This window comes from Mytilus californianus, unplaced genomic scaffold (assembly GCF_021869535.1).
Source record: "Mytilus californianus isolate M0D057914Y unplaced genomic scaffold, xbMytCali1.0.p SCAF_1, whole genome shotgun sequence".
In the NCBI taxonomy this organism is placed as follows: domain Eukaryota; kingdom Metazoa; phylum Mollusca; class Bivalvia; order Mytilida; family Mytilidae; genus Mytilus; species Mytilus californianus.
In genome coordinates, this window is record NW_026262581.1 from 27,675,817 (window position 1) to 27,696,295 (window position 20,479).

Below are 20,479 nucleotides of genomic sequence, written 5' to 3' on the forward strand. Positions count from 1 at the left end.
TAAAAAGTACCAAGCGTTTTTCTCAACTTTGACAACCTTATTCTGTAACAGATCTTACTAGAACATGATCAATGTATGCTCTTAGGGGTACGATAATCGAATGATCTTTATGATTGACTTTTGTATTCTGAAACGTTTCCATGGATTTAAGTAAAAAACAAAATTGATACTTACAATTACGTGTAGATTTATTCCGTTTTCCTGTTAATCCGTAACTATAAACTATGAGTGTTTAAACCATTGTGGTGACGTCAGCCTATTCATTTGCCGTGGATTCTTTTTCTAGAATCAACGCTTCCTAAATCTGCCGCTGAAATTGACTCACCAAATTATATTCAATTGTTTCCTTTGTGTGCCTAATTTCATTAAGTTTGAATTGGCTAATTTACTGATTTCTGTTCACTAATGGAATTAATTTAAAAACTTACCTTTAATTTTTGTAATTTTTATATGCCTTCACTGGGAATCGAACCCTTCCTTGAAATCTGTTATGTGTGACTGACATCAACACATCGACGAAACCTCTCGGCTACCAATGGGTTACACTATAGATGTCTATTTTATATATTTAAATGAACATCTGATATACATTGGTTCATCTGACACACAGGGCTTGTACCTTTATATAGACAAAATAGGCAATCGTATAGTATGAGTTGGTAGCCGCGAGGTTAGCATGGTTAAAACCAATGAGTTAAAGATAGGGATTTGTCGGTTAAGGTTCGAATCCCTGTATTCTCTCTGTTGTTCCAATTCTTAAGTTTTCCTCCTTTTTTTTCTAAATTTGCATGTTATAGTGGATATTATTGTAATAATAGCGAGTTTTACCGTTTTTTTTTTATATTATTATTGGCTATTTCACATGTTTGAAACAAAAATGCTAACATTCTATTTGTCAATTTTTGTTTTATAAATATAGTTTGATTTCATCTGTTTTACTACATAATTTTACAAAGGTTTGTTCGCAAATTCCTATGCGAGAAAATCGTGATGTGCCTAGAGTGCTAGAAAAATTTCGATAACATGCTTATTATATATACTTTATATATGCTTTTTGGTCGGGTTGTTGTCTCTTTGACACGTTCCCTATTTCCATTTTCAATTTTATTAGAAATAATTTCGAATATGTCTTATTTTGTATAAACAGATAATATTCATATGCCTGGTAATATAAAGATCTGTAAAGGTAGAAGTGTTATATTTGTATTTTGTTAACCAATTAATTGTGATCTGAGATTTATCAATGCATCGTTGGACACGATAACATGGTTATTTAAACTCACTTACAATACCTTCTAATTAAGAAAAGGCTTTAATTTTGAAAAGAAATTAACACAATAGTTTAAGTTATAGATACAATGGATAAGCGTAGATTCATGAAAAACAAACCATTCGCCCTCCGGGCTCATGGTTTCTTTTTCAAGAATCCACGCTTATCCATTGTATCTATATAACGTAATTTACATTTAAGCAAATTTACTCACATGACTTGTCATGTACACTAACATATTTTATTTTACACAGCTCGGTGTGTTTGTATTTATTTCTACTGAAAATAGGCGCATTCGATTGGTTATATTAAGTGGTAAATATCCATTGATTCGATTCTTAAAATTTGTATGTAACTTATTTTTATATCTTCATGCTAAAATAATAATTGATTAAAGTCAGATTTATGTAATGTTCATTCATGTGTATATTTATGTATATATTGGAGAAGACGTTACTAAGTTGAAAAACTTCTGTCTAATCCTTTTGTCATTTTTGAACAATACAATATGTTTAAACTAATTTCTCCTTTTTAAAATTTTGAACATTATCATGAATATTTACAGAAAAATAATACTTAAATCTGAGATCAAATTAAAAAAATGACCATATGTTCAAAAATTGTAACTCTTTATTGTTAAACCACATTTGATTTATATTTTAGATACTTGTATGCTTAATTTGTATATATAGTGTAAATGTTGTCATGTCTAAATCCCAGTTTCTTTATAATTTACCATTATAAAAACAGTTTTGTTCTTGATTTTTTCATACATGTGAATCTGTTAGGAAATTAATCAGTTCATTCTAAATTATGCACTGAGTAAATTAATAGATATAATTATATATATACAAGAGTACCCTTATGAAAATAGAAATTTTGCTGCAACCTTGCGGTAAGGTTGCAGCAAACTTGCGGCAATCTTTTTAGTTCGCCAGAAGATCTGAAAGTTGTTCACCAGTGTTCGCTGCTAGCAGCGACCTTTCGGCAAACAAATGTAAAAGTTTGCCGCAAGTTTGCCGCAAACTATTAACTTTCTTAAAATTGAAGGAACTTTGTAAACAAACTTTAAAGCAGTCCAAAAGTTTGCTGGAACTTAGCCGCAAACTTTATAGCATACTGAGCATGCTCCCTGCACTAATATCATACCTCCTGCTTCTTTAAATTTAAAATAGGAGGGAAGTTTAAATGTTGGGTGTTTTCATGTAAAAAGTAAATGGATGTTATATATGATACATGTAGATGTCTGAGTTATATATGATTCAATTAGTTCCTGGAACAGGCCATGCATCATTGATCATCTCTTTGTAAGTCATTTTAGACATTTTTTGCATGTTAATTTGTTATCATTGGTACAAAATTTATGTCAAAGAACCCCCATTTTGAAAATAACAATTTTGTTACACCCTTACTGCTCTTAGAGAAATATTATTACAGTTGTGAACTTAAACTTTGTGGATAATGATGTTTTGCAGGAATGGTCTTCTTATGTTCAAGCAATTTGTAATTCTTTATTGTTAAATCACATTTGATTAATATTTTAGATATAATTTTATGCTTAATACAGTATAAATGTTGTAATGCCTTAATCGAAGTTTCTTTATAATTGGCCTTATAAAAACAGATCGGTTCTTGATTTTTGTCATACATATGAATCTGTTAAGAAATCAATCAGCTCATTCTGAATTCTGCACTGAGTAAATTAATAGATATACATGTACCTATATTGTTTTTTTTTTGGTCACAATTTACATTTCTCTCTTTCATATTTCTTTAAAAATGAAAATTTGATCAGCTGGTAAATTAACAATTATTGGTCATATAATACAATTCAAATTTTGATCCCTATGTGCATGTTTTGAATAAGACGTACAGTTTTGAAAAAGAATTTACAGAAAGGTTGCCACAAGGCATCATTAGCATATTTGATTTGCCGGAAGTTCACCACAAACTATATAAGGCTATGAAAGTTTGCCGGAAGTTCACCACAAAAAGTCGCCAGAAGTTCGCCACAAACTATATAAGGCTATCAAAGTTCGCCAGAGGTTCACCACAAATAGTCGCCAGAAGTTTGCTACAAACTTTGCAACAAGTCTGCCGCAACCTTCATTTGCATGGTAAAAAGTCGCGGTGAAGTTGCCGCAAACTATTTGCAGCAACCTTACCGCTGTGTTTGCGGCAAATCTGCCGCAACAGTTCGCCAGAAGATTGATTTTTTACGTAAGGGGAAACTTGCTTTTTTTACTATCTCTATAAAGTTTTAGATTTTGGTCGATTGATTGTTTTACCCCACATCAGTCATCTCCTTTTAAACATATTTTACAGTAACTGGTCTGGACATTCTCCTTTTGAAATATTTTACAGTAACTGGTTTGGACATTCTCCTTTTAAACATATTTTACAGTAACTGGTTTGGACATTCTCCTTTTAAACATATATTTTACAGTAACTGGTTTGGACATTCTCCTTTTAAACATATTTTACAGTAACTGGTTTTTACATTCTCCTTTTAAACATATTTTACAGTAACTGGTTTCGACATTCTCCTTTAAAACATATATTTTACAGTAACTGGTTTGTACATTTTTCTTTTACACATATTTTACAGTAACTGGTTTGGACATTCTTCTTTTACACATATTTTACAGTAACTGGTTTGGACATTCTCCTTTTAAACATATATTTTACAGTAACTGGTTTGTACATTCTTCTTTTACACATATTTTACAGTAACTGGTTTGGACATTCATTCTTCTTTTACACATATTTTACAGTAACTGGTTTGGACATTCTTCTTTTACACATATTTTACAGTAACTGGTTTGGACATTCTTCTTTTACACATATTTTACAGTAACTGGTTTGGACATTCTCCTTTTAAACACATTTTACAGTAACTGATTTCGACATTCTCCTTTTAAACATATATTTTACAGTAACTGGTTTTTACATTCTCCTTTTAAACATATATTTTACAGTAACTGGTTTGTACATTCTTCTTTTACACATATTTTACAGTAACTTGTTTGGACATTCTCCTTTTAAACATATATTTTACAGTAACTGGTTTGGACATTCTCCTTTTAAACATATATTTTACAGTAACTGGTTTGTACATTCTTCTTTTACACATATTATACAGTAACTGGTTTGGACATTCATTCTCCTTTTAAACATATTTTACAGTAACTGGTTTGTACATTCTTCTTTTACACATATTTTACAGTAACTGGTTTGTACATTCTTTTTTTACACATATTTTACAGTAACTGGTTTGAACATTTTTCTCTAAGACAAATGATCATTGGATTCCAAATCAACACAATGAATTAAACTTAAAAATAAACAAATTATTATAGGCTCTAACCTAAAGAATGTTGCTATAGATGAGTTTGTAATGACAGAAATTGTATCTCTTTCTCTATAACGCCTGAGCTTCCGAGGCTTCACCTCATCAACACCCTACCAGGAGGTCCTGTGGCCTTGACCTGCTTGGGTCCCGCAGGCACCTTGCCGAGGTTCGGGCGTACACTTAAAAATGAACTAGCTACGCCACTGTAAATTTCTTATACTGGGAACCAGTTTGGTAGCACGGCGCTGTATCTTTTCAATTTTCCTTATATCTTTCTTTAAATATGGTGACCACACTGTAGCGGAATATTCCAATAACGGACGTATTATCGATTTATATTATAAGTAATATGGTTCGCTACTGACCCCCTACGGATCCATAGAGGGTTAGTAACATCCACAGGGGGTGAGGACGAAGGCCGAATCTCCTATGGATTTTATTCACCATCTATGGTCCGTAGGGGATCAGTAGTTAACCGTATAACGAATTTATCGCCCGCGAGACTTGTTTCCGCTGTGTTTTGTAGAGAAATAAACAATAAAACACAACAACATTAATAGATGACGTCACCATTAACAGTAGACGTAACGTCATGATCCCCCTATGAAATTTACCAACCCCCTACGAATCCATAGGGGGTCACCACGTGACGGCGTTAAACCAATCACAACGTGATAATTTACCGGCGGTGCGATAAAAAGTAATAAACATATCCTTTTCCAAATAGTCAAAAGAAATACGGATTAATGCTAAGACTCAGTATTATTGAAATGAGATCACTCCCAATCCGTTCCAATATATTCGACCAGCCAAAGTGTTTCGGGTACCTATTTAGATCAATTATATATTTTAATTTGATCGAGGCCGTACCCTCATCAGCGACTCTAGCCTTGTATATAGGTTTTATTGTTCTTCCTATATGTAGAAATAAAGTAATCAATTGTTATTACACAGAGAGCTATAAGGAGTCGGACACTAGGTGATCTTATATACATATTTGAAATGATGTTATACATTTGTTATAACTTTTTAGAGTTATTTCTCTTCTTTCAGTTTAGCAGATGTCAGGTATTCTTTGAGATTTTTGTGTTTTTTGTATGCAATCATGGGGGGTCTCTCATACAGACTCTTAGCGGTTGCATCTCTTTCGATAATATTCCAATGCTTTCTAATTACTCTGTTCAATTGTTTAAACATTGGGTTGTATTTTGTACAAAATACCAAGGGAGCAGTTTTGCTATTGGAGCGTTGTTTATATTTTAAAGCTTCTGATCTTTTAATTATTAAAAATAAACTACCGAAAGCTTAAGTATGGATGGGGGTTAACAGAATAGAGAATAACGGGCAAACAATAAAGATTAAAGAATAATGAAATGCTAAAATATGAGGAAAGAGAGTAATGAGCAAAAAGTGTAAGTTTGTAGAAATATAGCAAAAAAAAAAAAATAAAGAACACAGAAAAAGAAGACCCCCCCCCCCCCCCCCCCCCCCAGATCCTGACTTCAACTTTGACGCTGCCGGGATATTTTTTAGACAAAGTGCACGTATTAGTAGTCAGCCGAAACCACTAAGCGTTTTGCATCCATACGGGTTTTTTTTTCGGGATACTGACTGCACAGTAAACTATCAATGTACTAGTTAATGTTCTCGAGGGATGACCCTATTACAGAGACATATATACACATATGTGTAAATATGTCTCTGCCCTATTACGTGTCAGTAACCTCCTCGACACGGTTCATTTTTACGGCGGCTCAGTTTTGTCGAATAAACATAATTGATAAGTTTCTTTCCCCTGCATTTCTCGATCGCACTTGTAAATAGCACATTGGTCTCAAGACATTGGTTACAACACTTGCCGTCAGTACTCAAAATTGGAAAAATATTAAATAAGAAGGTATAGAAAATTAAATTAATGCACACACACTATTATCAACCACAGACATGATGTTTTTCTCAATTTGCCTATATCGTTATTCCGCAATACAACGAGGGTGAAAACCCACCACTTTGAACACAGTCACAGGCACCGGCATGCTGTGAACTTGTAAGTTTCCCAAATGAGTAACTATCCATTACTTTTCTAGTGTAAAGTTTTATTTAATACACATTTGATTTGAAATGGCATATCAGAGAGATATATAAACATGTATCATAGGCTGATTTGGGGGGGGGGGGGGGGGGGGGGTTTCTTTGGAAAAATTTTGTTGATTATATAGGGATCACTGAAGCATGACTGGAGCCGGCCCTCCCTTATGAAAAGTTCTGGATCTGCCACTGTATATTCATAAAATAAACCAACAAATTATCCAAAAGATGAATAATACTTAATACTTACGACTAAGATTGATTATAAGTATACTTGAGTCGGTTTTACAAAAAAAAAACTTACAATTTATCGTAAGTATACTGTATTGTACATGACTTAATTACTATCAATATTATTTGTAAGTTTTTTTGTGAAACTGACTGCTGAATTGTTTTTCCATGCTTATGGTACATCTAAGTTGTATGCTTTTTTTAAAACCACCTCCAGGGTATAATGTCTGCTCGCCCATAGAATCTGTTTGTAGATATAGGAAGATGTGGTATGAGTGCCAATGAGACAACTCTCCATCCAAGTCACACAATTTATAAAAGTAAACCATTATAGGTCAAGGTATGGTCTTCAACACAGAGCCTAGTTTTTATCAAAAATGAAATATATTGATATTAATAGTATACAGGTTAAATAATTTATTCATACATTTTTAATTGACTGACTAGAATTATCATGATTATTGAGGAATTTGAACCATTCCTATTTTTAAAAAGGGACAAAAATAAAATTTATATATAATAACAGGGTGATACAAATGAGAAAAACTCAAGAAATTGTTTTCAATTAAGATAAATACATGGTTTTCAGTTGATTTTTAAAGCAGAGGCAGATTTAGTCTAAAGTTGGAAAAAATTGTTTGTACCAACAAATATAAATACAGAAAGTTAATCCAGAATTATGTGTTTATCATTTTTTTTTATGTTTAGGTTGCCAGCAAGATGAAAAGAACAATGCAGTTCAAAAGTCAAAATGTGGATAAGCTGCGGTACAAGGTCCTACTTTTGCAGATTTTCATATTTTGCATGAATGAATTTGAAGTTTATATCCTGGAGGGCAGAGAGAAAAGAAACACTTCAGTTTTCCTGCTTCTGACGGATAAATGTAAAACATCTTGTTTGGTAAGTTTTATGCTCTGTTATGATAGTGTTTGTGCATCCATCTGTCTTTCTCTAAATTGTATTCACTTTAAGTTTTTGGTTACAGTTCACCATGAACTTCAGTTAGTAACTTGTGGTTTTACATGTATATACTCAAAATTTAGTACTTTAAAATGTTCATGTATTTTTGTCGAGCCCGCAACTTTTGTCGCAGAAAGCTCAACATAGGGATCGTGATCCGGTGGCGGCTACGGCGGTGGCGTTAGCAGTGGGCGTTAGCTAACTTCCTAAAAGCTTTATATTTTAGAAGGTGGATGCTTCATACTTTGTATATAGATGCCTCATGATACGAATTCTGTCTGAAACATGTCCATTGTCCTTGACCTCATTTTCATGGTTCAGTGACTACTTGAAAAAAAAGTTCAGATTTTTTGTAATGTTAATTTCTCTCATATTATGAGTAATAGGATAACTATATTTGGTATGTGCCTACCTTGCAAGGTCCTCATGCTCGTCAGAGAGTTTTCACTTGACCTAGACCTCATTTCATGGATCAGTGAACAAGAACTTAGTCTTAGATGCATGATTTTTTTTATTAGTTGTTAGTGGCTTTGTACTAGCTGTCAGTAACTGCGAGTACTCTCAGATCTTAGTGTCTTTTTGTTGTTTGGATGTACAAGTACCCGGCCACGTCCACTTGTATTTGTAGTATTTGTATTTTTATCCATCTGATGAGTTAAGCCTCTTTCAACTGATTTTTTTTGCGGTCGTATATTGGTATGATGTTGGCGTCGTCGTCGATAAGGTTCAATACCACAAAAGAAAGGTTGGGATTGATTTTGGGGGTTATGGTACCAACAGTTAAGGAATTAGGGGCCAAAAATAAGCATTTTTGTAACTTCCAGACATAACTTGTGTGTTAGTGTATGGATCTCTGACATTGTACCACAAGGTTCCATATCACAAAGGGAATGCTGGGATTGATTTTGGGGGGTAATTGCCTCAAAATATTAGGAATTAGGGGCCAAAAAAGGGGCAAAAAACAAGCATTTTTCTAGTTTCATGACAATAACTTGTGTGTAAGTGTATGGATCTTTCTGAATTTGTACTACAAGGTTCCATATCACAAAGAGAAAGCTGGAATTGAGTTTGGGGGTAATTGCCCAAAACGTTTAGGAAAAAGGGGCCAAAAATAAGCATTTTTCTAGTTTCCAGACAATAACTTGTGTTCAAGTGTATGGATCTCTCTGAAATTGTACTGCAAGGTACCATACCACTAAGAGAAGGCTGGGATTGATTTTGGGGGTAATTGCCTCAAAATTTTAGGAATTAGGGGCAAAAAAGGGGCAAAAAACAAGCATTTTTCTAGTTTTAGGACAATAACTTGTGTGTAAGTGTATGGATCTTTATGAAATTGTACTACAAGGTTCCATATCACAAAGGGAAAGCTGGGTTTGAGTTTGGGGGTAATTGCCTTAAACGTTTAGGAATTTGGGGCCAAAAAGGGGCCAAAAAAAACAAGCATTTTTCTAGTTTCCAGACAATAACTGGTGTTCAAGTGTATAAATCTCTCTGAAATTGTACTGCAAGGTACCATACCACAAAGGGAAGGCTGTTATTGAGTTTTGGGGTGATGAATCATAAGGGGGTTCAAAAAATTTGGGGGGGGGGGATTTTTTTTCCTTTTTTTTTCTTTAAAATTTTCCATTTTAAATTGGTTATTTCTGATTTATATATAAAAGCAAATAATTATGATATGGTTTGAATAGGTAAATTAAATTTTTTTAAGTTCTTAGACCACATTCATTCTGTGTCAGAAACCTATGCTGTGTCAAATATTTAATCACAATCCAAATTCAGAGCTGTATCAAGCTTGAATGTTGTGTCCATACTTGCCCCAACTGTTCAGGGTTCGACCTCTGCGGTCGTATCAAGCTGCGCCCCAGCGGAGCATTTTATTATTGTTCGTTCTTATGTTGTACTGTTACACCACTGTCCCAGGTTAGGGGGAGGGTTTGGATCCCGCTAACATGTTTAACCCTGCCACATTCTGTATGTATGTGCCTGTCCCAAGTCAGGAGCCTGTAATTCAGTGGTTGTCGTTTGTTTATGTGTTACATATTTGTTTTTCGTTCATTTTTTGTTCATAAATTAGGCCGTTAGTTTTTCGTTTGAATTGTTTTACATTGTCATTTCGGGGCCTTTTATAGCTGACTGTGCGGTATGGGCTTTGCTCATTGTTGAAGGCCGTACGGTGACCTATAGTTGTTAATTTCTGTGTCATTTGGTCTCTTGTGTAGAGTTGTTGTCTCATTGGCAATCATACAACATCTTCTTTTTTATATTTAAGGTTAAGTTTTGGTGGTCAAGTCCATATCTCAGATACTATAAGCAATAGGTCTAGTATATTCGGTGTATGGAAGGACTGTAAGGTGTACATGACCAACTGGCAGGTGTCATCTGACCTTGACCTCATTTTCATGGTTCAGTAGTTATAGTTAAGTTTTTGTGTTTTGGTCTGTTTTTCTTATACTGTATGCAATAGGTCTACTATATTTGGTGTATGGAATGATTGTAAGGTGTACATGTCTAGCTGGCAGGTGTCATCTGACAATGACCTCATTTTCATGGTTCAGTAGTCAAAGTTAAATTTTTGAGTTTTGGTCTTTTTTTCTAACACTAAATGCAATAGGTCAACTATATTTGGTGTATGGAAACATTTTATGATGTACATGTCAGTCCCGCAGGTTTAATTTGACCTTGACCTTATTTTCACGGTTCATTGCTCAGTGTTAAGTTTTTGTGTTTTGGTCTGTTTTTCTATCTATAAGCAATAGGTCTACTATATTTGTTGTATGGAAGGATTGTTAGCTGTACATGTCTGCCTGGCATGGTTCATCTGATCTTCACCTCATTTCCATGGTTCATTGGTCAATGTTTAGTTTTCTTGGTTAAGTCTGCTTCTTAGAAACTATAAGCAATACCGGTAGGTCAACTGTATTTAGTAATTTGAATGATTGTAAGGTGTACATATATTTCTTGTCAGGTTTATATGACCTTGAATTCATTTTCTTGGATCATGTTGAGTTTATGTGATAGTTGTAGTAAAGCTTTATATTTAGGACTATCAACATGATATCAATGATTAGTAAAGAAGGCGCAACATTTCAGTGTGTGCACTCTTGTGTATACATTAAACACCACATTTACTGTTTTTACCCTGATTTTATGGATCACTGAACATAGAAATGTCATAATGTGAAATTATAGTACATTCTTAGGTTAAAGTTTTAGGTTAAGGTACATAGCTTACCATGAAGTTGAATTTCATACACATGTTCATTATGTGGTGAATTTTTAAATTCAGTGCCAAACTAAGATTTTGAGCCTGATTACATGATTGACTAGACATTGACACATGCTAGTGTTTGCCAGGCATTGTGTCCTGTAATAGGAATTTGTCCTGTACTAAGAACTTTAATAGTAGTCGCTGAGTATGGAGTTTTTGTGAAAGTTTAATATTAGTGAGATTTTTGCATGACATCCTGTCAACTGCTTGTTGATCATGTTTATACATGTCTTAAAATTAATATCTGACACATTGGTGTTTTGTGAACTTGGAAATAAGTTATTTGATAGAATAATAATGTTTTGAGATTATCAAAATAAAAAATATCCCATTTTTACTACATTGTGTATTAATGATTAAGTATATAAAAAAGAAGATTTAGGATATATGTATAACCATATATAAAAATGAGACAGCAACCGAACAACACAAAAATAAGAAAAAAAAACCAATATAATTTTTTGTATCAATGTTATAATTTCCAACATGTCCAAAGAGTTCAATGTATTTTCTAATTGAAATAAAACACAAGTGGAACTCTTTCAGAACTTCAGAAGCTTAAAGAAGTGCTGTTTTTATTGTTGGCTTTCTGTATAATATATTGCAAATTCTTGTGAAAAATTTTATTGTAATTGCCTAAAGTTTTAACATTGATCTATATATATATATAACTACTGGGGAAAATACCCAAATGTTATAAAGAAGAATACATAAATTGATTGTTATATAATATTAGAATAGGAAGATGTGGTATATTGCTAATTTGACAACTCTCCATCAGAGACCAAAGGATGTAGGAGGTTAGCAACTGATGACACTGGACAACCTTCAACAATCAGTAAAATCCATACCGCATAGCTATTTTTATTGAAAATCATATGTTCTTGCTACATGTATGTATACAATTTTTTATTATCCATAACTTCGGATTTTATTGGTTCTTTTTCAGAAGGATTGGAATTCATCACTGAGAATAGAAGGAGAAAACACAGAAACAAGACCAAAATAAATTCAAAGACAAAAGTCAGATCAGTTATTATTTTCATCACTCAGCCAATGAATTGCAGTTCTATTAAATATCTAAAGATATTAAAACCACAATAATGACAATGTTCTGTGCTGAATGGCAAAAAAAGTGGACTATACATTACGATCACACAATGCTGGATGATAAGAAACTATTAATTTTTTGGGTGGAGGGATATCCTGAAAAAAAATAGATTTATGTAAAAAGCTACTAGTATGTTAAGCCTATTAATAGAGTTTTCATTGATTTCAAATGGGAAAAAATTGTGTTTCAAAAAAGTGTTCTAGAATTCATAAATAAACATATGATGATACTTACATTATCTGCTTTGTTGTTTAAAAGTTTAGTTTTGAACAGTTATAGAACAATATAATTGCATTAACATTTCCAAGGAAAAAAAAGATATTCAACTAAAAAGATTCATCTTAAAACAATTTACTACCAAACAGAATTCATTGTAACATACACATTTATTTACTGTATATTTATAATTTGAATCATAGGATTTTATTTTGTCCCATGGGATATTAAAAATCCCATGGGATAATTATAGTCCCATGGGATTTTTTTTGTCCCATGGGACAACAAATATCCCATGGGACTACAATTATCCCATGGGACCCAAAAAAATCCCATGGGATTTAACCAAAATCCCATGGGATAATGGTCAATCCCATGGGATTTGCCTTATCCCATGGGATATTGAAAATCCCATGTTTTTCTAAATCAAATTACAAAATATTTATAATAATAACAGCAGAAAAGCATTGAAATTATTGAATCCCATGTAATTCCGCACATTTTGGTTATTTACACCACACTGTAGGTCTAAGGAGAGGCGGCGGCGGATTTGCAAATGAGTGTTTTGCAAATTAAAAGTGTCCAGTGTTATATATATATACAAGAGTACCCTTATGAAAATAGAAATTTTGCTGCAACCTTGCGGTAAGGTTGCAGCAAACTTGCGGCAATCTTTTTAGTACGCCAGAAGATCTGAAAGTTGTTCACCAGTGTTCGCTGCTAGCAGAAAGTTTGCCGCAAGTTTGCCGCAAACTATTAACTTTCTTAAAATTGAAGGAACTTTGTAAACAAACTTTAAAGCAGTCCAAAAGTTTGCTGGAACTTAGCCGCAAACTTTATAGCATACTGAGCATGCTCCCTGCACTAATATCATACCTCCTGCTTCTTTAAATTTAAAATAGGAGGGAAGTTTAAATGTTGGGTGTTTTCATGTAAAAAGTAAATGGATGTAGATGTCTGAGTTATATATGATTCAATTAGTTCCTGGAACAGGCCATGCATCATTGATCATCTCTTTGTAAGTCATTTTAGACATTTTTTGCATGTTAATTTGTTATCATTGGTACAAAATTTATGTCAAAGAACCCCCATTTTGAAAATAACAATTTTGTTACACCCTTACTGCTCTTAGAGAAATATTATTACAGCATACTTGCCAACCTCTGACAATGAGAAATCATGTCATGACATGACATGACATGTTAAAAAGCGTGTGAAAACGCGTGACGTAGATGCGGACTTTTTCATATGAACAATGTTCATAATTTCACAGTAATCATTATACAAATTTGTTAATATAATAAACAAGAGTCTACTGTAAACTTTTATTGAATTCAACTGTTGCTTTTGAAGCAACAGCACTAGGCACATATATATTCAAAACAACTGCCAGTTTGGTTACATTTACTTGATAACAAGGCACAATTGTCAAGTTCTGATCAGAATTCAGTGTAAATTTATTTATAACTGAAAATGCTCTCTCACAGTCAGAATTGGTATTTGGCTGAACTAAAATAGCTTGATCAAGCTTTGAACAAGTTTCATAACAATTGTTTTTGCCATCTAAAATGTCAACTTTAATCACTGCCTTTGCTTCCAACAAACTATATATGTTGCTATTGGCTGGTCAAGACTGTGTAGTTCATCAGAAGACAGCTGGTACTGTGAGAACTGATCCAACAGTTCAGTGATATTTCCATCTCCTATGACCTGTTGAAATCGGTTGGCCAGATTTGAAACTGAAAAAGAAAAATATTTCATAATTTGATTACCAAATTGAGTCCATTATTGATTAAACATGTTAAATGCCTAATCAAATAGCTACATTGTTGTTCTCCTCTCACATGTATTGTTATGATTGCAACATAGGGTGCACAAATTATGCGTTATTCGTCCCTTGATCATTTAAACTCGAAAATATAATTTATAAATCTTGAATCTTGGTACGTACACATCGTTTTCGCTTAACAATCTTATCTATAGACGACGGTACAGGCCCTGAAAGCGACCTCTTTCTGTGGACATTTCCCCTAAGTTAATTTGAAAGAAAGATTGTCACAAAATCGTAAAAACTTATCACAAACTACTTACCTTAAGGGGTTTTGCTGTTCGTCCATCATGATAGAATTTAAAAACAATGGCGACCAAACAATTACTTCAGAACTCTCGGTATTTATCGTCTAATAATGGAAAAACCTAAGAATCGCGATATCACTAACGACCAAAAAATAAAAACAACGAAAAAGCGTGTAATTGCGTGTAAAGTGGTGAAAAGCGTGTACACGCCATGTGAAAAAATCCTCGCGTGTAAACCGTTGAAAAAGCGTGTATTACACGCGAATATCATGTCACTTGGCAACTATGTATTACAGTTGTGAACTTAAACTTTGTGGATAATGATGTTTTGCAGGAATGGTCTTCTTATGTTCAAGCAATTTGTAATTCTTTATTGTTAAATCACATTTGATTAATATTTTAGATATAATTTTATGCTTTATACAGTATAAATGTTGTAATGCCTTAATCGAAGTTTCTTTATAATTGGCCTTATAAAAACAGATCGGTTCTTGATTTTTGTCATACATATGAATCTGTTAAGAAATCAATCAGCTCATTCTGAATTCTGCACTGAGTAAATTAATAGATATACATGTACCTATATTGTTTTTTTTTGGTCACAATTTACATTTCTCTCTTTCATATTTCTTTAAAAATGAAATTTTGATCAGCAGGTGAGCAGGTAAATAACAATTACTGGTCATAATAATTAATACAATCTAAATTTTGATCCATATGTGCATGTTTTGAATGAGACGTACAGTTTTGAAAAAGAATTAACAAAAAGGTAGTCCTAGGGAATCATTATCATCTGATTTGCCAGAAGTTCACCGCAAACTATATAAGGCTTTGAAAGTTTGCCGGAAGTTCACCACAAAAATTGCCAGAAGTTCGCCACAAACTATATAAGGCTATCAAAGTCCGCCAGAGGTTCACCACAAATAGTCGCCAGAAGTTCACCACAAACTATATAAGGCTATCGAACTTTGCGGCAAGTCTGCTGCAACCTTCATTTGCATGGTAAAAAGTCGCGGGGAAGTTGCCGCAAACCATTTGCAGCAACCTTACCGCAGTGTATGCGGCTGATCTGCCGCAACAGTTCGCAAGAAGGCTGATTTTTCAGTAAGGGTAACATGTACCTCTATAAATATATATATTTAGTTTTTCTGGGTTTTTTGTGGTCACAATTTATATATATCTCTCTTTCAAATTTCTTTAAAAATGAAAATTTGATCAGCTGGTAAATTAACAATTATTGGTCATATAATACAATTCAAATTTTGATCCCTATGTGCATGTTTTGAATAAGACGTACAGTTTTGAAAAAGAATTTACAGAAAGGTTGCCACAAGGCATCATTAGCATATTTGATTTGCCGGAAGTTCACCACAAACTATATAAGGCTATGAAAGTTTGCCGGAAGTTCACCACAAAAAGTCGCCAGAAGTTCGCCACAAACTATATAAGGCTATCAAAGTTCGCCAGAGGTTCACCACAAATAGTCGCCAGAAGTTTGCTACAAACTTTGCAACAAGTCTGCCGCAACCTTCATTTGCATGGTAAAAAGTCGCGGTGAAGTTGCCGCAAACTATTTGCAGCAACCTTACCGCTGTGTTTGCGGCAAATCTGCCGCAACAGTTCGCCAGAAGATTGATTTTTTACGTAAGGGGAAACTTGCTTTTTTTACTATCTCTATAAAGTTTTAGATTTTGGTCGATTGATTGTTTTACCCCACATCAGTCATCTCCTTTTAAACATATTTTACAGTAACTGGTTTGGACATTCTCCTTTTGAAATATTTTACAGTAACTGGTTTGGACATTCTCCTTTTAAACACATTTTACAGTAACTGGTTTGGACATTCTCCTTTTAAACATATATTTTACAGTAACTGGTTTGGACATTCTCCTTTTAAACATATTTTACAGTAACTGGTTTTTACATTCTCCTTTTAAACATATTTTACAGTAACTGGTTTCGACATTCTCCTTTAAAACATATATTTTACAGTAACTGGTTTGTACATTCTTCTTTTACACATATTTTACAGTAACTGGTTTGGACATTCATTCTTCTTTTACACATATTTTACAGTAACTGGTTTGGACATTCTTCTTTTACACATATTTTACAGTAACTGGTTTGTACATTCTTCTTTTAAACATATTTTACAGTAACTGATTTCGACATTCTCCTTTTAAACATATTTTACAGTAACTGGTTTTTACATTCTCCTTTTAAACATATTTTACAGTAACTGGTTTGTACATTCTTCTTTAAAACATATATTTTACAGTAACTGGTTTGGACATTCTTCTTTTACACATATTTTACAGTAACTGGTTTGTACATTTTTCTTTTACACATATTTTACAATAACTGGTTTGGACATTCTTCTTTTACACATATTTTACAGTAACTGGTTTGGACATTTTTCTCTAAGACAAATGATCATTGGATTCCAAATCAACACAATGAATTAAACTTAAAAATAAACAAATTATTATAGGCTCTAACCTAAAGAATGTTGCTATAGATGAGTTTGTAATGACAGAAATTGTATCTCTTTCTCTATAACGCCTGAGCTTCCGAGGCTTCACCTCATCAACACCCTACCAGGAGGTCCTCAGCGGTGGCCTTGACCCGCTTGGGTCCCGCAGGCACCTTGCCGAGGTTCGGGCGTACACTTAAAAATGAACTAGCTACGCCACTGTAAATTTCTTATACTGGGAACCAGTTTGGTAGCACGGCGCTGTATCTTTTCAATTTTCCTTATATCTTTCTTTAAATATGGTGACCACACTGTAGCGGAATATTCCAATAACGGACGTATTATCGATTTATATTATAAGTAATATGGTTCGCTACTGACCCCCTACGGATCCATAGAGGGTTAGTAACAGGGGGTGAGGACGAAGGCCGAATCTCCTATGGATTTTATTCACCATCTATGGTCCGTAGGGGATCAGTAGTTAACCGTATAACGAATTTATCGCCCGTGAGACTTGTTTCCGCTGTGTTTTGTAGAGAAATAAACAATAAAACACAACAACATTAATAGATGACGTCACCATTAACAGTAGACGTAACGTCATGATCCCCCTATGAAATTTACCAACCCCCTACGAATCCATAGGGGGTCACCACGTGACGGCGTTAAACCAATCACAACGTGATAATTTACCGGCGGTGCGATAAAAAGTAATAAACATATCCTTTTCCAAATAGTCAAAAGAAATACGGATTAATGCTAAGACTCTTTTTTTTACACAGTTAGTAATATGTTTGGCAAACTTAAGTTTAGGCTCAAATGTTACTCCAAATCCTTTCCTTCAGTAACCATGGTAACAGGATTAACCTGGACATAATTGTCTTCATTATCTAACATTGTGTATCTAGACAAGTTATTCTTTTGACCAAAGTGCATTACTTTACATTTATTTGCATTAAATAATAATGTCCATTTTCTAGACCAATCACATAATCTATCTAAATCAGCTTGTAATTCCTGGTGTTCTTGCTCATTAACTACGGACGAATGAACCTTTGTGTCATCTACAAAAACTTTAACCAGTCCAGCAACTGCATCTGGCATATCATTTATAAACGCCGAAACAGTACGGGCTCCAGGACACTGCCCTGACGTATTTACCTGACAATATCGGGATGAGGGTATTTAGTCAAATCTTAACAGGAAGCTGTGATAATATTAAAAAACGACACGGATAAAAACAATAAACAATGTCAAAATGTTTTTAAGGCTTTAAGTAAATCTTTATTTGGGTAAGTTGATGCAAGCATACGATCTGTATTGTCTCTTATACTGTTAGAGGCATAAAATGTTTAACAACCAAATCATATATATATGTGTAAAAACGTTAATTATGAGCTATGAAAGTCAAGAAGTTCGTGCATTTTTCCGAGTAGGTTTAAACAAATTTCAAACATTAGCTGTCACTACCCTATAGATTTGCAACTGTTGGTTATATTGATAATTTAGAATCTTCATTGAAGCTGGAGCACGAATGTTGTGATAATTAATTCGATTGGTGTGTCATTTGTATGTATAAGTGACATCCCTTTGTACTATGTTCAATTCCTAAAAATCTTTCGAATCAATGCGTGTATTGTCTCCCTTGAACAGGTTCATAATTTCATCTTTACGTATAGTTATTTTATTTAATTTCAAATCATTACAAAATCTATAAATTTACTAGATCTTAGTATTTATCATTGGTTTATTAAAGACATTTATGTATGTCTATAATTTTATGTATTTGTTTTGAAACGTTTAAACTTATTATATACCAATATAAAGAACCTTTCATTATGTTATAAATGTTATTTAGTTCCAAACTTTACCTTTGACAGACTGTGCAAGATCCTCGAGATCATCGGTGTACATCATTTACTCTCATCATTAAATTACTTAGTGTGATGAGTCAATCTATTGTAAAAATAAGAAAATGTTTACATTAACAGGTGGATAATCGTAATACTATTATAAAAAGTATTGTGTCTACTTTTAATTTGAGGTAAAATAATCAGGTGAATAACACATGTTTCATTTTGCTGTCAATAATACACTGTTTCAAGTTGTTGTATGCAATTCATATAATCTCCAACAGCATTGATCCTGCTACTTGTAAAATCATTTATTGCTTTATAAATTAATATGGTGTAAACAATTATGTCAGAGTTCAAAAGAAGCAGACATGTTGTCTTAGTTTATCTTCATTAGTTGTTCCCTAAGACAAATACACGTATGAAGTGTATCACCCCCTTACACAAACACACACAAGATACACATACGCACAAACACAAAAACAGCACTTTAAACTTATGTCAAATGCTTTAGTGAAAAATTATGATTGGAACCTACATAAAACATTTTAACTGTTTTGAAAAAGACTGTAAATGAAAACCGAATTATATTATCTCCACATAATGATAAATGTTGGGAAAATTAACCAGAGTTATCTTATATTAATCAAAGAGAGGGGCTAGCAAACAATTTTTAATTATAACTTGATTAACGTTAAAATAATTTTCCACTAAAAATGAAAGTTACTGTATTCAAATATAAGGACTTTTTAAGCTAAATCTACTAATTTTATTTCATATTATGAATTTTTATGACAATAGATAAACATGCTAAGTGATATGTATGTAAACGTGTTTCCTCCTTTGGAAACATAAGGTTGTTTACTTAGTAGGATTATTTATTATGCTGATTTTTTTATTTGCACTAATAAGTAATATACAAATAAAGGCCTTATTGTTCCTCCTTTGATGAGGTCAGAATATTTATTTCCAACTTGAAGGTGGCCAGTCCAGGTTCAGCACATTTATTTTCTGCTACTCCAGAAAGTAACACAAAAACTGCAACCCTCTCCCTCAAATGGTCGTAGCCTGAAGTACTTTCACTTTAATGATACAGATCCCTCTTTTTGGTAGGGTAAGGGGACAACCATTTAATTTTGAGGGGAAAAAAGGGGGGGGGGGGGGGTAGCTGGCAAATTTGTAGAGGTCAGAATATTTATTTCCAACTTAAGCGTAGAGAGGCAAACATTTTATGGGGATTATTTTATAGAAAAATGTAATTTTTTCACATCAAAAAGGACATGAAGGAGGAGGGTGGGGGTGGGAGGTGGGGGTGTAGGCATCCAGAATCAGCCAAATAAAGTACGTTAAAAAGTAATTGAAAATGACACTTTATTAATATATCTTTAAAGTTTATGAGCCTTAAGTGCTTTTCTAAATTATCTGATTATCTGAAGTGGATGTAAGCAATTATAGGCAATCGTACAGCCTTCAACAATGAGAAAAATCAATATCGCATAGTCGGCTATAAATGGCCCCGACATGAAAAATATGAAACAATTCAATTCAGAACACTAATGGCCTAATTTATAACAAAAAACT

General features: G+C 33.3%; 3 protein-coding genes and 1 long non-coding RNA gene across 4 annotated transcripts in view; 2 read left to right on the forward strand and 2 right to left on the reverse strand.

The window, feature by feature from the left end:
- Window positions 1-20,479, forward strand: part of LOC127718150 (baculoviral IAP repeat-containing protein 7-like) — a 187,382-nt gene that overhangs the window by 141,577 nt on the left and 25,326 nt on the right. The gene's annotated exons all lie outside the window — the stretch shown is intronic.
- LOC127718178 (baculoviral IAP repeat-containing protein 2-like) overlaps window positions 1-20,479 on the forward strand; it is a 186,047-nt gene that overhangs the window by 128,478 nt on the left and 37,090 nt on the right. The gene's annotated exons all lie outside the window — the stretch shown is intronic.
- Window positions 1-20,479, reverse strand: part of LOC127718191 (allene oxide synthase-lipoxygenase protein-like) — a 180,415-nt gene that overhangs the window by 78,158 nt on the left and 81,778 nt on the right. The gene's annotated exons all lie outside the window — the stretch shown is intronic.
- On the reverse strand, window positions 13,810-14,857 carry LOC127718287 (uncharacterized). Its single transcript, XR_007989702.1, has 2 exons — window positions 14,588-14,857; window positions 13,810-14,235 (listed from the first exon to the last, which is right to left on the reverse strand). It is a non-coding gene; the product is annotated as an uncharacterized LOC127718287 (long non-coding RNA).